The 18,881-nt window shown below is 43.7% G+C and overlaps 2 non-coding genes across 2 annotated transcripts; both read right to left on the bottom strand.

Annotated features, from left to right (window-relative positions):
* Nucleotides 1-6,186: 6,186 nt before the first annotated feature.
* TRNAE-UUC lies at nucleotides 6,187-6,258 on the bottom strand. The gene has a single exon. It is a non-coding gene; the product is annotated as a tRNA-Glu (tRNA).
* A 4,416-nt stretch (nucleotides 6,259-10,674) lies between these two features.
* Nucleotides 10,675-10,749, bottom strand: TRNAN-GUU. The gene has a single exon. It is a non-coding gene; the product is annotated as a tRNA-Asn (tRNA).
* Between the last annotated feature and the right edge of the window lie 8,132 nt (nucleotides 10,750-18,881).

The raw sequence follows: 18,881 nt of genomic DNA, 5'->3' as shown, positions 1-18,881 counted from the left end.
ACCTAACCCTACGCTGGCTAAAGAGTGAGGGGACTGTAGGCATGGGGGAATTCCTCCCCACAGATTCCCATCCAGGAGACCCTTGGCCTGATGACCACAGCATCTCACTAATGCTTCTGTTGTCCAGTATCATTACTTCTTTCAGAAATACATTTTTTTTTTTTGAGACAGAGTCTTGTTCTATCACCCAGGCTGGAGTGCGGTGGCACGATCTCAGCTAACTGCAACCTCTGCCTCCCGGGTTCAAGTGATTTTCCTGCCTCAGCCTCCCAAGTAGCTGGGATTACAGGCGTGCACCACCATGCCTGGCTAATTTTTGTATTTTTAGTGGAGATGGGGTTTCACTGTGTTGGCCAGGCTGGTCTGGAACTCCTGACCTCAAGTGATCTGCCCGCCTCAGCCTCCCAAAATGCTGTTATTATAGGCATGAGCCACTGCGCCTGGCCTGAAGTACATGTTTAAAAGAAAAATGCTGATCGTTTACTCAAAGGGGTAAATTAAGAATGGTAGTGAGCTCCTAATATCTCTAGCCACAATTCTCAAGGGAAGCAAATGGGGAGGCCAAACATCTGATTGCTAATCTCATCAGCACCTGAGTAGAAAGGCTGTGAAGGCTGATGTCCTTTGAGGAATTCTGAAATGCTCCTTAAGGGGACTAGGCCCACCCATGTTGAGAATCACTAATTTATACTTTTGTTTAATTTTCTCTATTTTTTTCTTCTTCTCCTCCTTCTCCTTCTCCTTTTTTTTTTCCCCAGAGATGTTATGCTATGCTGCCCAGGCTGCTCTCAAACTCCTGGGCTCAAGCGATCCTCCTGCCTTGGCCTCCTGAGTATGTTGAATTTTGACACTGAAACATGCAGTCTCTCAGGTATATTCTAAATCTAGAATGGGTAGATTAGCACAGTCATAGTATTAGTAATTAATAAAACTTTCCCCCACTTTGAAATCCTGAAAGTAGTTAAAACCACGGAGTTCTAGGCAGTCCAGTATTTTGAGGCCTTGACCTTTGCACTGGCAGCTGTCACCAGGTGTTTAAGGTGGCTCATTAGGGAAGTCCAGAGCCACCCAATACCCTTTACTGAGCCTGTGAGGTCAAGAATGCCACACATAATCCATTTAGATTTTTGTTTTTTTTGGGAGGAGGGGGGACGGATTCTCGCTCTGTCGCCCAGGCTGGAGTGCAGTGGCGTGATCTCGGCTCACTGCAAGCTCCGCCTTCTGGGTTTCCGCCATTCTCCTGCCTCAGCCTCCCGAGTAGCTGGGACTACAGGCGCCCGCCACCTCACCTGGCTAACCTTTTGTATTTTTAGTAGAGACGGGGTTTCACTGTGTTAGCCAGGGGGGTCTCGATCTCCTGACCTCGTGATCCGCCCGCCTCGGCCTCCCAAAGTGCTGGAATTACAGGCGTGAGCCATTGCGTCCGCCCTTTCCATTTGGATTTTTTGTAAAATAAAAACCATATATCTATATGGTAACGAATTGGCTAATTGTATTTGTAAGCCAGGAAAAAAATGAATAAACAAAAGTGAAGTGGTAACAAATTCGTTAAATGGCAGGGGAATCAAATCCAGATCTCTCAGGACAGAAGGGAATACTCACCGACTATGCTAATGAAGAAGGAGATGAAGCTGTTCATCTAAAGTGGACAGCTCCTCTAACTGCCTACTTTTACACTGCCTATTTTTACCCAGATGGGTAGGAAGCACTGATTGCTCATGCCCCATTTGCTCCTAGGCCACCTCCTAGTCTGGCCCCTTGCTCCAGGACAGAGCAAGAGGCCAGCATCAGAGTGGCCATTCGTGAAAATGCCAGAAACACTGTCTACTCTCCACCCCACCCCATCTCCAACAAAACTCACCAGTGCCATGCAAGACTGCGGCAGGCAGTTGGAATTCCAGGTGCAGCTGTTCCTCATCCCTCTAGCGAGGCAGATGTCAGGGCAGAGGCCTGGGAAATGTGAGGCTGCTGGCTCCAAGAGTGGGGGCAGGTGGAGCAGAGGTGAGGTTTGGTCTTTTTGAAGCACTGGGTCAGGAAAATCCAACCACGTGCTTTGGCCAGATTCGTTTCCTGCTCAGATTCTGGATTGAGGAAGGCGGGGAGTGAGACCACGAAAAAGAACCGACTAGGAAGAAGCTGTCACCCTTGATGGAATGGGCAAAGAGAAAAAGCAATCATTTGGGCATAGGGCCCAGCTGGACTCCTGGGTGAAAGGTATGGCCTGGATGTTCTTGGGTTCCTTGTCTGCTTGAGCCCCAGAACAATAGAAAATCTTGATGGCTACAGCAGCAGGAGCTTAATAGTGGGAAGGAAGAAAAATGGAGGACAAAACCAAGACTTAAACTCCCACAGGGAAGTTTGAGAAAAAAGACTTAACCACTATACCAAAAATATACCCCAGGAAACTCATCTTACCTTCTGGTACCAGCTACATAAATTGTAGGGTCTAGTGCAAAGTGAAAATGCAACCCCTTCTGAAAAAAGCAGCAAGAAAAGTGCTGTGAAGGGTAGTGAACTATAAAGCTTTTTCCTTTCTTCCATAGTCCTTCCTATCATGGGGCTTTTTATTTGCTCTCATCATTCTATGTAAAGAAAAATTAAGACTTTAAATAATTAGCATGATTTTTTTTTTTTTTTTTCTGAAACAGGGTTTTGCTCTTGTTGTCCATGCTGGAGTGTAGTGGAATGCTCTCAGCTCATTGCAACCTCCACCTCCCGGATTTAAGTGATTCTCCTGCCTCAGCCTCCCAAGTAGCTGGGACTCCAGGCATGCACCCCCACGCCCAGTTAATGTTTTGTATTTATTAGAGACTGGGTTTCACTATGTTGGTCAGGCTGGTCTCAAACTCCTGACTTCAGGTGATCCACCTGCCTCAGCCTCCCAAACTGCTAAATCAATTAGCATGATTTTTACCCATTATCTTTATATTGTGCAATTCCAGTTTTAAATGCTGACCAAGTGTTCACTATTGCCCATTTCTTTTCCTCTGCTTTTTCTTGACCTAGCTTTAGTCAGGCTTCTCTCCCCACAGGCCCTTGAACTTTGGCTTGCCCCCAAGCCTGGGTAAGTGCTAAAGTGCAGAGTGTGCACCCCTAATCAACTTATCCTGAGAATCCGTTGACCACATAGAGACACATTGCCTGAAAAACTTCTGGTCATGGTGTCTGTTCACTCCTGCTTACTTCCCCAACTTAAAATTTTGTTTCTGCTAAGCTCTGCTTATCCTTCCCTGTGAAAGAAATGTCTTTTTTGTTTGTTTGTTTGATTTTGAGACCCTTTCAGGTTTCTGAGACCAGAAAATTCTACCTTTTGCAATAAGCTTTTTGAAGAGTCTCTTTATCTAAGTCCAAGTTGGTTTTTATTTGGCAATGTAAATATAAAAGCATTTAATTCACATGTAGAAACACCAAAATGACACAATCTATATTTCATAACTCCTACCTGCATGTTTATTTTTGTCCTTACCAGAACAGTGGAAACACAGGACAGAGCTAACTCAACTGTGTTTTTTTGTTTTTGTTTGTTTGTTTTTGAGGCAGAGTCTCCAGGCTGGAGTGCAGTGGCGCGATCTCGGCTCACCGCAAGCTCCGCCTCCTGGGTTCACACCATTCTCCTGCCTCAGCCTCCTGAGTAGCTGGGACTACAGGTGCCCACCACCTCGCCCGGCTAATTTTTTGTATTTTTAGTAGAGATGGGTTTCATTGTGTTCACCAGATGGTCTTGATCTCCTGACCTCGTGATCCACGCGCTTCGGCCTCCCAAAGTGTTGGGATTACAGGCGTGAGCCACCGCTCCCAGCCTGTTTTTCTTTCACTTCTTGATGCACACATTCTACCCATACTTTCTACATTTAGGTTGCTGATGAGTAAAGAAGGACTGAAAGGAAAGGGAGGGAGAAATGTAAGTTCTTTTATCTTTCTCTTTCCTTCTTTGCCATCATTTTTAGCATAAGCGGTTGGTTAATAGAGGGAGGTAACACAAGAAAGGATATGATAGAATTGTTTAGCCATTTGTGTTTCTTAGAATGCTACTGCCTGCTTTTTACATTTGAAGTAAGTTCTGGTTTGAATGGAAAGTGTGGCCTTTGGGGCTTTCAAGTCAGCTTATTCAGTCATAGAGGCAACACACTTTCCTTTGAGTCTCTCTCAAGTCTCACTGCAGAGTGGGTCCGCCCGAAATTCTGTGTTCAACAGGCATGGCAAAGGCTTTATACAAAGTGGTGATGAGAATGGAGGACAAGAAAACTGCTGGTATCTTATCTGCTCATGTGCAGGCTCCATTATTTCATTGGACTCCACTAACAAATCACATATTCAAAGATAAAATTATTTGAATTTTTTTCCGGCCAGACTTGGTGGCTCATGCCTGTAATCCCAACACTTTTGTAGGCTGAGGCAGGCGGATCACCTGAGGTCGGCAGTTCAAGACCAGCCTGACCAACATGGAGAAACCCAGTCTCTACTAAAAATACAAAATTAGCCAGGTGTCGTGGTGCATGCCTGTAATCCCAGCTACTGGGGAGGCTGAGGCAGGAGAATTTTAAATTTTTTTTTGGACAGAGTTCAGCTCTTGTTGCCCAAGCTGGAGTGCAATGAGACAATCTCAGCTCACTGCAACCTCAGCTTCCTGGGTTCAAGCGATTCTCCTGCCTCAGCCTCCGGAGTAGCTGGGATTACAGGCGCGCGCCACCACGCCTGGCTAAGTTTTTGTATTTTTAGTAGAAACGGGGTTTCACCATGTTAGCCAGGCTGGTCTTGAACTCCTGACCTCAGGTGATCCGCCTGCCTCGGTCTCCCGAAGTGCTGAGATTGCAGGGGTGAGCCGCCGCATCCGGCCGGCTAATTATTTGAAATTTTAAGAACAGTTTCCAGACACTCCTAAAAATTTATAACCTACACTTGCAGTGGTTAAAGCCTCAGTCCTAAGGTATTTTTCCAAAAGGTGCTGCCTGGGTAACTAGGCTGTCTCTCCCTGGTGGTCTAGTGGCTGGGATTCAGTGCTTTAGCTGCCGGTGCTCAAGTTTGATTCCCAATTAGGGAAGCTTGCTTTTCTGCTTTCTTGATTACATGCATTCTATTATCGCCACGGCTGCAGCTGTCACTGCCCTCCAGAGCAGTCAAGGCTCGCTTTCAGGCATGCCTCTCTGCAAGGCATTGCTGACATCCTGTACATCAGTATCCAGGGAATGGGGACTGCCTGTATGGAGTAAAAAGTAGGCAGATTCTGACTCGCCTCAGCCCCACTCTATTGAGAATTACTAAGTTTTATTTTATTTTATGTTTCGGACTGAGTCTCCCTCTGTCACCAGGCTGGAGTACAGTGGCCGGATCTCAGCTCACTGCAACCTCTGCCTCCCGTGTTCAAGGAGTAGCTGGGACTACAGCTCAGCCTTCTGAGTAGCTGGGACTACAGGCCCACGCCACCGCACCCAGCTAATTTTTGTAGTTTTAGTAGAGACGGGGTTTGACCATGTTGGCCAGGATGGTCTCAATCTTGTGATCCACTCGCCTCGGCCTCCCAAAGTGCTGGGATTACAGGCGTGAGCCACCGCACCCGGCCTGATTTTTAAAAATCAAGATAAGTAATTTTTACATGAAACAAGTGAGTTATTTCAAATGACTTCTAAATCTAGAAAAGTTTGATGAATTGGCATAGGCACAGTTTTAAGAATAAATGTAATTCTCCCTCCCCCACCTCCTGCCGAGTTCTCATTTAAACCCTAAGGGCGGTTTGTTTACATTTCAGAGTTGTAGAATGCCCAGGTTATTTTACCAGATGCGCTGCTGTTTCCTCTGGTAACAGGCGTTCCAAATAGGAAAACATACTAGTCCATTATACTAATTTGCGTATTTGAAACATGGAAAACCTCTCTTAATTCGTTTGGTCTTTTGTAAAAATAGAAACATATTTTTATATGGTAATAAGTTAGTTACCTTTACCCGTAAGACTAGTAGAAGAAAGTCAACCTCCTACAATGAGAAGTTACTTGACAACAGTAACTTGTCAACCTTCTTACTTGTCAAGGGCTCCCTAATGACCTTGCCCAGTGGTTCTCAAGACTGACTTCAGGATCATCTGGGAGAGGCTGAAAGGCACAGGCAGTGTTCACCGCCTTGAACTGAAGATCACTGAGCACGGCTTTGGGGGAAACCACCGCAGTGACATCAGAAAGCAGAAATGCAGACGTCCCTGACCAGGAATCGAACCCGGGCCGCGGCGGTGAAAACGCCGAATCCTAGCCACTAGACCACCAGGGAGGGACAGTCACAGAATGTGGGCAACACTTTCTGGGAAAAGATCTTAGAACAGATGCCTCAACCACCTCAGGCACATGTTAGAAAGCTACAGGAGGCCGGGCGCGGTGGCTCAAGCCTGTAATCCCAGCACTTTGGGAGGCCGAGACGGGCGGATCACGAGGTCAGGAGAACGAGACCATCCTGGCTAACACGGTGAAATCCCGTCTCTACTAAAAATACAAAAAACTAGCCGGGCAAGGTGGCGGGCACCTGTAGTCCCAGCTACTCAGAAGGCTGAGGCAGGAGAATGGCGTAAACCCGGGAGACGGAGCTTGCAGTGAGCCGAGATCGCGCCACTGTACTCTAGCCTGGGTGACAGAGCAAGACTCCGTCTCAAAAAAAAAAAAAAAAAAAAAGCTACAGGAATGTCTTAAGAATATTTTGCAGTAATGTGTATAGTACTGGATGCAGTGACTGCTGCCTGGGCCAGAGGGTGGCAGAAGGCGTTAGGGGCAGAAACGTTGGAAGAAAGATTGTCACAAGTCAAACTGGGGAAGAGAAAAATATTTTCCAAATCATTTTTCTCACGGACTCCCTCTGACACGGGAGTTTCTCATCTCCCTTCCGCCCTCCCTCCCGCCCTCCTTCTTTCTTCCTAAAATCATCATCTTCTTCACTTACATAGTTTCCCCACGGTTGATTGAGAAAAACATGTGTCTCTTTTGCCCTCCTCCCCCAAAGGATCCTATTCCTGATCTCTAAATATGCCCCTCCCCATGCAGAGGGAGGAGCATTCAGAGCCTGGGAGTCCTGCCTACCTGGAGCTGCACCCATCTTTCAGGCCATGCTCTGTTTCCTGGAACCTGAAATGGATTTACCTATTCTATGTACTTCACAGAAATGAAATCACATAATGTGTCACATTTTGTCCAGTTTCTCTCACTTGGCATAGTTTTGGGTTCATTCATGTCATAGTACGTGCTAGGACTTCATTTCTTTTTTTTTTTTTTTTTTTTTTTGAGACGGAGTCTCGCTCTGTCACCCAGGCTGGAGTGCTGTGGCCAGATCTCAGCTCACTGCAAGCTCCGCCTCCCGGGTTCACGCCATTCTCCTGTCTCAGCCTCCCGGGTAGCTGGGACTACAGGCGCCGCCACGTCGCCCGGCTAGTTTTTTTTTTTGTAGTTTTTAGTAGAGACGGGGTTTCACCGTGTTAGCCAGGATGGTCTCGATCTCCTGACCTCGTGATCCGCCCGTCTCGGCCTCCCAAAGTGCTGGGATTACAGGCTTAAGCCACCGCGCCCGGCCAGGACTTCATTTCTTCTTATGGCCAAATAATATTTTATGTATATACCACATTTCCTTTATCCATTCATCTGTTGATGGGCATTTGGGTTGTTTCCACCTTTTGGGTGTTGTGAATATTGCTGCTATGAACATTTATGTACAAGCATTTGTTTGAGTATCTGTTTTTTATTTTTGCGCGTTATCTATTTAGTAGTGGAATTACTAAGTCACTTATATTCCCACCAGCCTAAGTAAATATGTAGGAACAGAAAACAGAGTAATGGCTGCCAGGGGCTGGGGAATGTGGAGTAATCATATAATGATATGGGGTTTTACTTTCTTATGATGAAAATGTTTTGGAACTAGATTGAGATGGTGGTTGCACAATCCTGTGAACGTACTTAATGCCACTGAATTTGTTTATGATGGTTTCATTTTTCTCCACATTTCTGCCTATACTTTATATTTTCTGTCATTTTAAAAATTATAGCCATCCTACTGGATGTGAAGATACCACTACACAAAAATTAGAATGTCTAAAATTAAAGAGACAGACTATTTGCAATGGACTGAATGTTTGCACACACAGCCCAAATTCATATGTTAAAATTCTAACTCCCAAGGTTATGATATTACAAGGTGGGGCTTTGGGGAGGTAATTAGGTCATGAAGGTGGAGCCTTCATGAATATGATTAGTGTCTTTATAAAAGAGACCCTCACCATGTGAGGCTTCTTAAAAGACTGCTTTCTGCGAGAAAACAGGCCCTCACCAGAAACCAAATGTGCAAGCACCTTGATCTTGGACCTCCCAACCTCCAGAACCATGAGAAATAAATTTCTGTTGCTTATAAGCCACCCAGTCTATGGCATTTTGTTATAGCACCTGAATGGACTGAGAGATCATACCAAACAAAAAAGAGGACACGCTGTATGATTTCATTTATGTAAAACTCTAGGCAATGACAACTTATTTATACTGACAAAAAGCAGATCAATGGTTGGCTTGGGATGGGTGGGTAAGAGGGAGTGTGAGGTGGTAAGGAGCAGGAAGGTGGAATTGTGGAATTACAAAAGGCTATAGGGAAACTGCTTGGGGGTGATGGAGATGCTCACTGTCTTTTCTTTTTAATTATTATTTTTTCTGAGACAGTTTCACTCTTGTTGCCCAGGCTGGAGTGCAACGGCGCAATCTCAGCTTACTACAACCTCCGCCTCCCGGGTTAAAGTGATTCTCCTGCCTCAGCCTCCCAAGTAGCTGGGATTACAAGTATGTGCCACCATGCCCGGCTAATTTTTGTATTTTTAGTAGATATGGGGTTTCTTTATGTTGGTCAGGCTGATCTCGAATTCCTGACCTCAGGTGATCCACTCGCCTTGGCCTCCCGAAGTGTTAGGATTACAGGCTTGGGCCACCACACCCAGCCTATATGCTCACTATCTTTTCTTTTCTTTTTTTTTTTTTGAGACGGAGTCAGGCTGGAGTGCAGTGGCACGATCTCCGCTCACTGCAAGCTCCGCCCCCGGGTTCACGCCATTCTCCTGTCTCAGCCTCTCGAGTAACTGAGACTACAGACGCCCGCCACCACGCCTGGTTAATTTTTTGTATATTTAGTAGAGACGGGGTTTCACCGTGTTAGCCAGAATGGTCTTGATCTCCTGACCTCGTGATCTGCCTGCCTCAGCCTCCCAAAGTGCTGAGATTACAGGCGTGAACCACCGCACCCAGCTATGCTCACTATCTTAATGATAGTGTTGGATTCACTAGTGTATACATATGTCAAAACACAATTTTGTATACTTCAAATATGTAAAGTTTATGATATATTAAACAATAAAATTTTAAAGAATGGTTTCTTGAACAATTTTGTACATGTATTTTGGAGACTATCTGCCTATTTATTTATACGTCTATATCTATATAGTTACACAGTTTTCTCTTAGGTATATACCTTGGAAAAAATTACTGAGACATGCACACATATGTCAGCTGTGGCAGGTATGTCCATCTAAACAGCTTTCTAAAGTGGTTGTAACTATTCACATTTCCATGATCTGTATACCACTTTCTATCCAGTAAGAGTTCCATAGTTACCAACAAAACAGTAAAAATAGGATGTGTGTGTGTGTGTATATCTTGAATAGCCCAGATATGAACTTAAAATTTGATCCTGCAGGTTAAAAAACTAAAACCCAAGTTAAATTCATAGTCTGGGTATGCCTCTTCTGTGACAGTTGGTGCATTCATCAACAGTGGGAATGGAAATGAGACAGTTGAGCAGATTGTTGTGAACCTGAGTGCTTTGAACCCACAAATCTCACTGAGCCTCCCTTACTAGGAAAAGAGTCGGCTTTCTTCCTATGTGAACAAGTTGAAATTCTCTTGTTTGAAGATCCTTTATGATAACATCTGAGACAGTTATATGGCAAGGAAATGCCAACTTATTTCAAGACCCGCTTCTATCACCTCTTATTTCCTCCAGGCCCATAATTTGAATCAGATACCATCAGAAACTATTTAAGTTTTTAACTTATTTAAATGTTTATTAAAGGCACTTTTCTGTAGATATCTTGTAAAAACAACTCTTATTTTTTAAGCCTTTCCACGTAATTTAGTTTCTTCTTCACAACTTACGACCCTTCATCCAATTTAGTATATAAATTACTAACTCTAACTGCTTCTTCTCATCTCCATTTCCTCATAAGTGCTTCTGTGCCACATAAAACTTATATTAAAGAAATTAGATCTATATTCTGTTAATGTAATTCTCAAGTGCAGTCTGGACCCTAAGAGAATGGAGGTGGAGTTTAGCTGCCCCTGCACTCTTTAAACTTGGAGAGGTCATTGGGTTTCTCCAGCTCTTTAGCATTGAGCAAGACAGCCATACTTGTTTTCCTTAGTACCAGCAAAGTCCTGCTGGCTGCGAGGTTCTGCAGGAAAGCAGCTGTCAAAGGATTTGTTTCTGGAGGGAAAAGTACAGGAGCTCTAGTTCGGCACTAGAGGACCTCTAAACTCTGGGGTGGAGGATGTTAGGAAACGAGTTTTATAAAGCAACCATTGTGTAGGATTTTAGGTTAGAAGTAGAACTTCTGGATCTGAAAAGAAGAATGGAGAAAAATACTAACGACGGAATTGGAATAAAAAAATCACTAACCGTCCCTGGGTGGGCTCGAACCACCAACCTTTACAGTTAACAGCTGAACGCACTAACCGATTGTGCCACAAAAACTGACATGAGTGTTCTGTTCTTGTAGATCATATTTATAGATATTTAGGTAAACACAGGATGCTTTTGCTACCTAGATTTCTGGTTCACCACTACTTGATTGCAAGTCTAGGTCTGAGTTGGGTAATTCTATAACCTATAACATGAAACCATCCCTGCCATGTGACATTCAGATCCTTGCTTGCTTCCTCTGCAGTTTCTTAGCAGCAGCAGAAAGCAACTGACTCCCAAAGTCGAGACCCAGACACCAGTAAAATCAAATTTATTATTGGCTTGAGGAAATGGGGAATGGACAGGGGGTGTGGTGAGTGTTGGGAGAATAACTCATTGCTGATTTGAACTAGAGATACACACTTAGGAAGTCAGCTTGATGTCCTTAAATCGGTAAAGTTTTTTGAAGCCCCTTTACATAACTTCTTTCTGAATTTCAAACCTACATGCTAAGTGTTTGTTCAAAGAGGTAAGTTAAGTTTGGAAGTGGGCTCTGAAGCTCTCCCTGAATATGATTCTCAAGCTTAAATATCCCCTGGGACAGTACTAAATATCCCTAGGAAGGTACAAAGACATCTGGGACCCAAGAGATTGAGCAAGTTGAACAAATAAGCACTCCCCTCTCCAAACAATCAAAAGTATCCCTGATGGATCATGGCTTTTCATAGGGAATCACAAATTTATGATTAGTTCGATTATATTTAAGTTTTACACTGAAACATGCACCAGATCTATCAGTTATTTTGACTCAAGAAAATCAACTGTAGCAATGAATGTAATTCCCACTAGTCCTTTGGCATTTGCAAAGCTGTTAACTTTTTGAAGTTTTCTACAGTCTGGAAAATTTTTACCAAACTCTCTAATATTTCCACCAGTAGCTTCCATGACATGTTCAGAGGTTTCTATTACAGAAACCCAGACCACCCATACATCTCACTTAGGCTCAGAAAACAGTGTCACACCCAATATTGTAAGTCAATACAGTTAGTCTTTCAAATAGCAACAATTTAGTTGACTTTATGTAAAAGACCAGGTCAAAATGAGCTTTATAAAAGGGAAAATAATAGGATGTTATTCTCTGGTTGGGTGGTCAAGTAGCCCCAGGTGGAAGACTTCTATGTCTCGAGTATACTTATTGGAATAATTCAAACATTTCTGTTAAAAGTTCCAGTGGTGAGATTTGCTAGAAACTTTGAGACATTGAAGAGGCCCTGGATCCACAGAGTTGGTAGCGATGAACACTGTTTATAAACAGAAGGATCATGCCAGAAGAGGCATAGGCTGGCAAGAAAAGAAGGGGAATGGTGCATACTGTGTGAAATCAAAAGTAGAGAGGCACAATTGCAGTGGGATAAGAACAAATATACACTCAAATGTTAGTTTAGAGAACATATATGAAAATATCTTTCCTGATATGCACAGAAACTGTAGGGTGAAGTAGACAGAGCTCAGCCATTTCCTTTGGGGGAAGCCATAAGACTCAAATTAAGATGTATACAGAAATGAACAAAAGGATGAAGAGCAGAGCTGATCTGTGGGAAAGAGAAAACAGGAAAATATTGGAAATCAAATCTGGGCACAGAATATAGGGGCATTCTCTGTATGTTTCTTGCTATTTTGAGATGAGATTGAGACCATCAGCTAGAACTGTATCCTGACACCCAACTGCCAAAAGCCCTTTGGTCAGCTTGGCTGTTGTGTTTCACCCACTGATTCCTTTAACTCCACATTTCCACCCTCACTGCCAGGGTGGTCTAACTAGCTGGATCTCTCAAGATTCATTTTACACATCCAGAATAGGCAAGCAAGTCAAACATGTCGGCAGTAAGCTAACACACACACACACACACGCCCCCAATATAATCCCTTTAGAAAGTAGGCAAAGGACATTTTCCAAAAAAAGACATGGGAATGGTCAACCAACAGTTGTATGAAGAAAATGCTCAACATCACAAGTGGTCAGAAAGATACAAATTAAAACCACAATGAGATATCATCTTCTCCCAGTTAGAAGAGACACTGTTTAACAGACAAAAGAAAACACTCCCAAAATCTAATAAATCCAGATGATGAGGCAGAAAAAAGGAAGGTCTTAGACACTGTTGGCAGAAAGGTAAATAAGTACACTCACCATAAAAAACAGCATAGAAATTTCTCAAGAAAAACATGTAAAGCAGGCTGGGCATGGTGGCTCACCCCTGTAATCCCAACACTTTGGGAGGCCAAGGTAGGTGGATCACCTGAGGTCAGGAATTTGAGACCAGCCTGGCCTACATGGTGAAGCTGCGTCTCTACTAGAAATACAAAAAAATTAGCCAGGTGTGGTGGTGCGTGCCTGTAAGCTCAGTTACTTGGGAAGCTGAGGCAAGAGAATCACTTGAACCTGGGAGGTGGAGGTTGCAGTGAGCCAGGATCACGCCATTGCACTCCAGCCTGGGCTGGAGCAAGACTCTGTCAAAAAAGAAAAGAGAAAAGAAAAGAAAAGAAAGGAAAAGAAAAGAAAAGAAAAGAAAGAAAAGAAAGGAAAGAAAGAGAGAAAGAAAGAAAGAAAGAAGGAAGGAAAGAAAGAAAGAAAGAAAAACAAACAAAGGTACGACTTCTGTAGAATCCAGGAAACTCACAGCTGAGTAGTTATCCAATGCAAAGGAAATCCAGATATCAGACAGATACCCCCCATGTTTAATACAGTACTATTCACAATCACAGAAATATCGAATCAACCTAAGTGTCCATCAGCCAGGAAATAGATAAAGAAAATGTGGCATATATACACCACGGAATACTATTTGGCTATTGTATTAGTCAGGATTCCCTAGAGGGACAGAACTAATAGGAGAGAGAGAAAGAGAGAGATAATTATATAATTATATATTATATATATTTTCTTACATAATTTATATGATATATATTTATTATATGTTATATAGCTTATACATAAAATATATATTATATATTATTTATAAAACATTATATTATATATATATATAATATATAATTATACAACAAACTCTCTCTATATGTCTCCTATTAGTTCTGTCCCTCTAGGGAGCCCTGACTAATATACATGGAGAGAGGGAGAGAATAATATATGGAGCATAATACATATGGAGAGAGAGAGAGATAATTTATTAAGTATTAACTTACACAATCACAAATTCCCAAAATAGGCTGTCTGCAAGCTTGAAGAGAAGGAGAGTCAATCTAAGTCTCAAAACTGAAGAACTTGGAGTCAGATGTTTGAGGGCAGAAGCATCCAGCATGGGAGAAAGATCTAGGCTGGGAAGTTAGGCCCATCTCACATTTTCACATTTTTCTGTCTGCTTTATATTCACTGGCAGCTGATTAGATTGTGCTGACCAGATTAAGGGTGGATCTGCCTTCCCTAACCCACTGGCTCAAATGTTAATCTCCTTTGGCGACACCCTCACAATCACACCCAGGATCAATACTTTGCATCCTTCAATCCAAGTTGACATTCAGTATTAACCACCACAAGTACACCCCTTGTAAATTCAAACCCATACACATCTTCTGCGATCATACATAGACTTCAAATAACGACAATAATAAGGTCATAATTATGCCTAACATAATACAACTATCCTTTGTACAACCAGAAACGCACCAGTCTCCAACCCAAATACTATTATGTAAAGTTAACATACTTAAAGGCTGATATGAAGTCAATAAATCTTATGTCACATGATAAAGGAAAAGGAAATAAAATGATATTTTCTTAGTACAAGTGTATACATGCACAAACATGTTTTTAACAAAAGGAGGAAATACACTTGCAATTACAGTCCTCGTTTCTGCAGCTGGTCACGTGGTGACAGCTGGTATTGATGACTACCCTCTTCTACTACTCATTCTGTATTCTCTTTGCCTTCAGCAAGCACCTCAGCAGGTCATAGTTTTTTTTTTTTTTTTCCTGGTGGAATGACCCAAACTTTCATTCTTGAGGTGTCTGGACCATTTGTAGTCTTGCCTGGATAGGGCTGCTGTAGTTTCCCATTGACCATAATCATAGGGCAGGGTAATACTAAGAGATGCCCTAATGGATCTCCTGTATTCCATGCATACTCTTCCTTACCTCGGTCATAGAGTAGTAGACTGATTTCATCTTGATAGTCCGGATCAATCACCCCAGCCAACACTGTAACTCCCTTCTTAGCCTGTTGACTTAAAGGTAGGAGGAGCCCAAAGTGTCTAGGTGGCAATCTCAGCTTCCAGTTTAATGGAATCGTTCTTGTGTCTCCTGGTGGCAGTGTTCCTCCTCCTGGAACTAAGACCTCCAGGCCAGCAGAACATAATGTCATGGGAACAGGAATAAAAACTTTGCTTGTGGAACACTATGGGTGATGGTGAGTTGTGCCACTTCCACTTCCATCCCTTGATTCCTGGACCTGTGAATCCTGGCTATGGGAGAAACAGTACCATATATTGGATGCTGATTCAGAGCATACACGGCCTTCTTGAGAACTTTGCCCCAGCCCTACAAAGTATTGTTGCCTAGTTGGCATTGTAATTGTGACTTCACAAGGCCATTCCACTGTTCTATCAATCCAGCTGCTTCTGGATGATGGGGAATATGGAAAGACCAGTAAATTCCATGAACACGAGGCCACTGCTACACTGCATTTGCCATAAAGTGAATGCGTTGGTCAGAGGCAATGCTATGTGGAATACCATGACGGTGGATAAGGCATTCCATGAGTCCATGGATGGTAGTCTTTGTAGAAGCGTTGTATGCAGGATAGGCAAACCCATATCCTAAGTAAGTGTCTATTCCAGTGAGGACAAACCTTTGCCCTTTCCATGATGGGAGAGGTCCAATATAACCAACTGCCACCGGGTAGCTGGCTGGTTACCCCGAGGAATGGTGCCACATTGAGGACTCAGTGTTGGTGTCTGCTCCTGGCAAACTGGGCACTCAGCAGTGACTGTAGCCAGGTCAGCCTTGGTGAGTGGAAGTCCATGTTGCCGAACCCATGTGTAACCTCCATCCCTGCCTCCATGGCCACTTTGTTCATGAGCCCACTGGGTGATCACAGGGGTGGCTGGGGAAGGAGGCTGAGTGGTGTACATAGAACGGGTCATCCTATCCACTTGATTATTAAAATCCTCCTCTGCTGAGGTCACCTGTTGGTGAGCACTCACATGGAATACAAAAGTCTTCACAGTTTTTGACCACCCAGAGAGGTTCATCCATGTACCTCTTCCCTAAATTTATTTGTCACCAATTTTCCAATCATGCTTCTTCCAAGTTCCTGACCATCCAGCCATACCTCTGGTTGCAGCCAGTGAATCAGTATATAATCACATATCTGGCCATTTCTCCTTCCATGCAAAGTGCACAACCGGTGCACTTCTGAAAGTTCTGCTCACTGGGAAGATTTCCCTTCACTGCTGTCCTTTAGGGGTGTCCTAGAAAATGGTGGCTGTAGTGCTGCTGCTGTCCACTTTAGGGTGGTGCCTGCATATTGTGCAAAATCATCTGTGAACCAGGCGCTAGTCTTCTATTCCTCTGTCAACTGATCATAGGGAACTTCTAATGAAGCCATCGGTGCAGGCTAGGGGAGGGAAGGCAGGGTGGCAGGAGTGCAGACCATGGCCGTTTGAGCCACTTCCTCGTGTAATTTACTTGTGCCTTCAGGACCTGCTCAAGCCTGATAACATACATACCACTTCCATTTGATGATGGAATGCTGCTGTGCATGACCCACTAGATGGGTCAGAAAGCACCCAGTTCATGATAGGCAATTCAGGTCGCATGGTGACTTGATGACCCATAGTCAAACGTTCAGTTTCCACCAAAGCTCAGCAACAGGCCAAGAGCTGTCTCTCAAAAGGAGAGTAATTATCTGCAGAAGACGGCAGGGCCTTGATCAAAAATCCTAGAGGCCTCTGCTGTGATTCACCCATGGGGGCCTGCCAAAGGATCCAAACAACATCCCTATCTGCCACTGACACCTCAAGCACCACTGGATCTGCTGGATCATATGACCCAAGTGGCAGATCAGCTTGCGCAGCAGCCTGAACCTGTTGCAGGGCCTTCTCCTGTTCTGGACCCCACTCAAAACTGGCAGGCTTTCAGGTCATTTGATAAATGGGCCAGAATGACACACCCAAATGAGGAATATGTTACCTCCAAAATCCAAATAGGCCCACTAGGTGTCATGCCTCTTTCTTGGTTGTAGGAGGGGCCAACTGCAGCAACTTATCCTTCACCTTAGAACGAATATCTTGACAGGTCCCACACCATTGGACCCCTAGAAATTTTACTGAGGTAGAAGCTCCCTGAATTTTAGTTGGATTTATTTCCCATCCTCTGGCATGCAAATGTCTCACCAATAAGTCCAGTGTGTTTGCTACTTCTTGCTCACTGGATCCAGTCAGCATAATGTCATCAATGTAATGGGTGAGTGTGACATCTTGCGGAAGCAAAAAGCGATCTAGGTCTCTCTGAATAAAATGATGACACAAAGCTAGAGAGTTGATATACCCTTGAGGTAGGACAGTAAAGGTATATTGCTGGCCTTGCCAGCTGAAGGCAAATCACTTCTGGTGAACCTTCTGGACAGGAATGGAGAAAAAGGCATTTGCCAACTCAATGGCTGCATATCAGGTACCAGGAGATGTATTACTTTGCTCAAGCAATGAAACCATATCTGGTACAGCAGCTGCAATTGGAGTCACCACTTGGTTAAGCTTACGACAGTCTGCTGTCATTCTTCAAGATCCATCTCTCTTCTGCACAGGCCAAATGGGAGAGTTGAATGTGGATGTGGTGGGAATCACCACCCCTGTGTCTTTCATGTCCTTGATGTCACCATCAAGAGGTGCGATAGTGTTTTTTATTTACTATTTTTCTAGGTAGGGGCAGCTCTAATGGCCTCCATTTGGGCCTTCCCACCATAATAGCTCTACCAGTCAGAGAGCCAATGTGGGGGTTTTGCCAGCAGAAAAGCATGTGTATGCAAATTATGCATTCTGGTACTGGGGAAATGACCACAGGATGAGTCTGGGGACCCACTGGACCCACTATAAGTCGGACTGAGCTAAAACTCGATTAATTACCTGACCTCCATAAGCCCCTACTTTAACTGGAGGGCCACAATGACATTTCGGGTACCCTGGAATCAATGTCAGCTCAGAGCCAGAGTCCAGTAGTCCCTGAAATATCTGATCATTTCTCTTTCCTCAATGCACAGTTACCCTGGTAAAAGGCTGGAGGTCTTCTTGGGGAAGGATTGGAGAAAGATTCATTGCATAAACTGTGGGTAATGTAGTGGGGTTCCTTCCTCAAGGGGACCTGGCTTCCCCTTCATTCAAAGTGTTCTGGGTCTGTAAACTGGCTCAAGTCTGGAAATTGATTGAGGGGCCATGATTCTCTGTTTTTATATTTCAAATTAGCCTTTTGTCCCTTCGATGTAGAAGAATTTTCCTTATATAAAATAAGTAGGAATTCAGTAGGCTTCCTATCAATTTCACTTCTAGGAACTCTGTGATTAATTAGCCAATGCCAGAGCTCTACACGAGTCAGACTATTTTGATTGCTGTTTTGTCTCTGCTGTCCATTACGGTAGCTACGCCCACCTGGTCTTTGATGGTTGAGCGCCACCACTTGACCCCTGCTACCTTGGGATCCAATTATTCCCACTGTATGTAAATTTTGTAGTTGGGTGACTGCAGTTCCTGCTGTTAGATCTGACATATAGAGAAGAGTAATTATAGAGCTCTTCAAAGATGCAGGTGCTGTCCTCACAAATCTATTTCACAAGGCATTAATTGCAACGGCATATCTTCTGGACCCTCCCAGCTGGGATGAGTAGGTCTAAAGTGGCTAATTCACTCCACCTCCCAATCTCCCTAAGCCTTTGGATACCTTCCTCTACATTAAACCAAAGGAGATCAAGCATTTTTAGCTTGTTAACAGCAGGCCATCTTTTAATCCATATTTCAGGTAACCAAACAAATAAACAATTATAACCTTTTTAAACTCCCTGAGCTACAACATTAAATGCAGAGTCCCTACTTAGTGGGCCCAAATCAATAAATTCAGCCTGATCCAACTCTATGTTCCTTTCACCATTATCCCATACCCTCAATATTTATTCCAATGCCTGTTCTCCAGATTTCTG

This window comes from Trachypithecus francoisi, unplaced genomic scaffold (genome assembly GCF_009764315.1).
Source record: "Trachypithecus francoisi isolate TF-2019V2 unplaced genomic scaffold, Tfra_2.0 Lachesis_group5, whole genome shotgun sequence".
Taxonomy (NCBI): Eukaryota; Metazoa; Chordata; class Mammalia; order Primates; family Cercopithecidae; genus Trachypithecus; species Trachypithecus francoisi.
The sequence above is the reverse complement of the archived record's forward strand: the minus strand, read 5'-3'. Positions and strand labels throughout refer to the sequence as shown.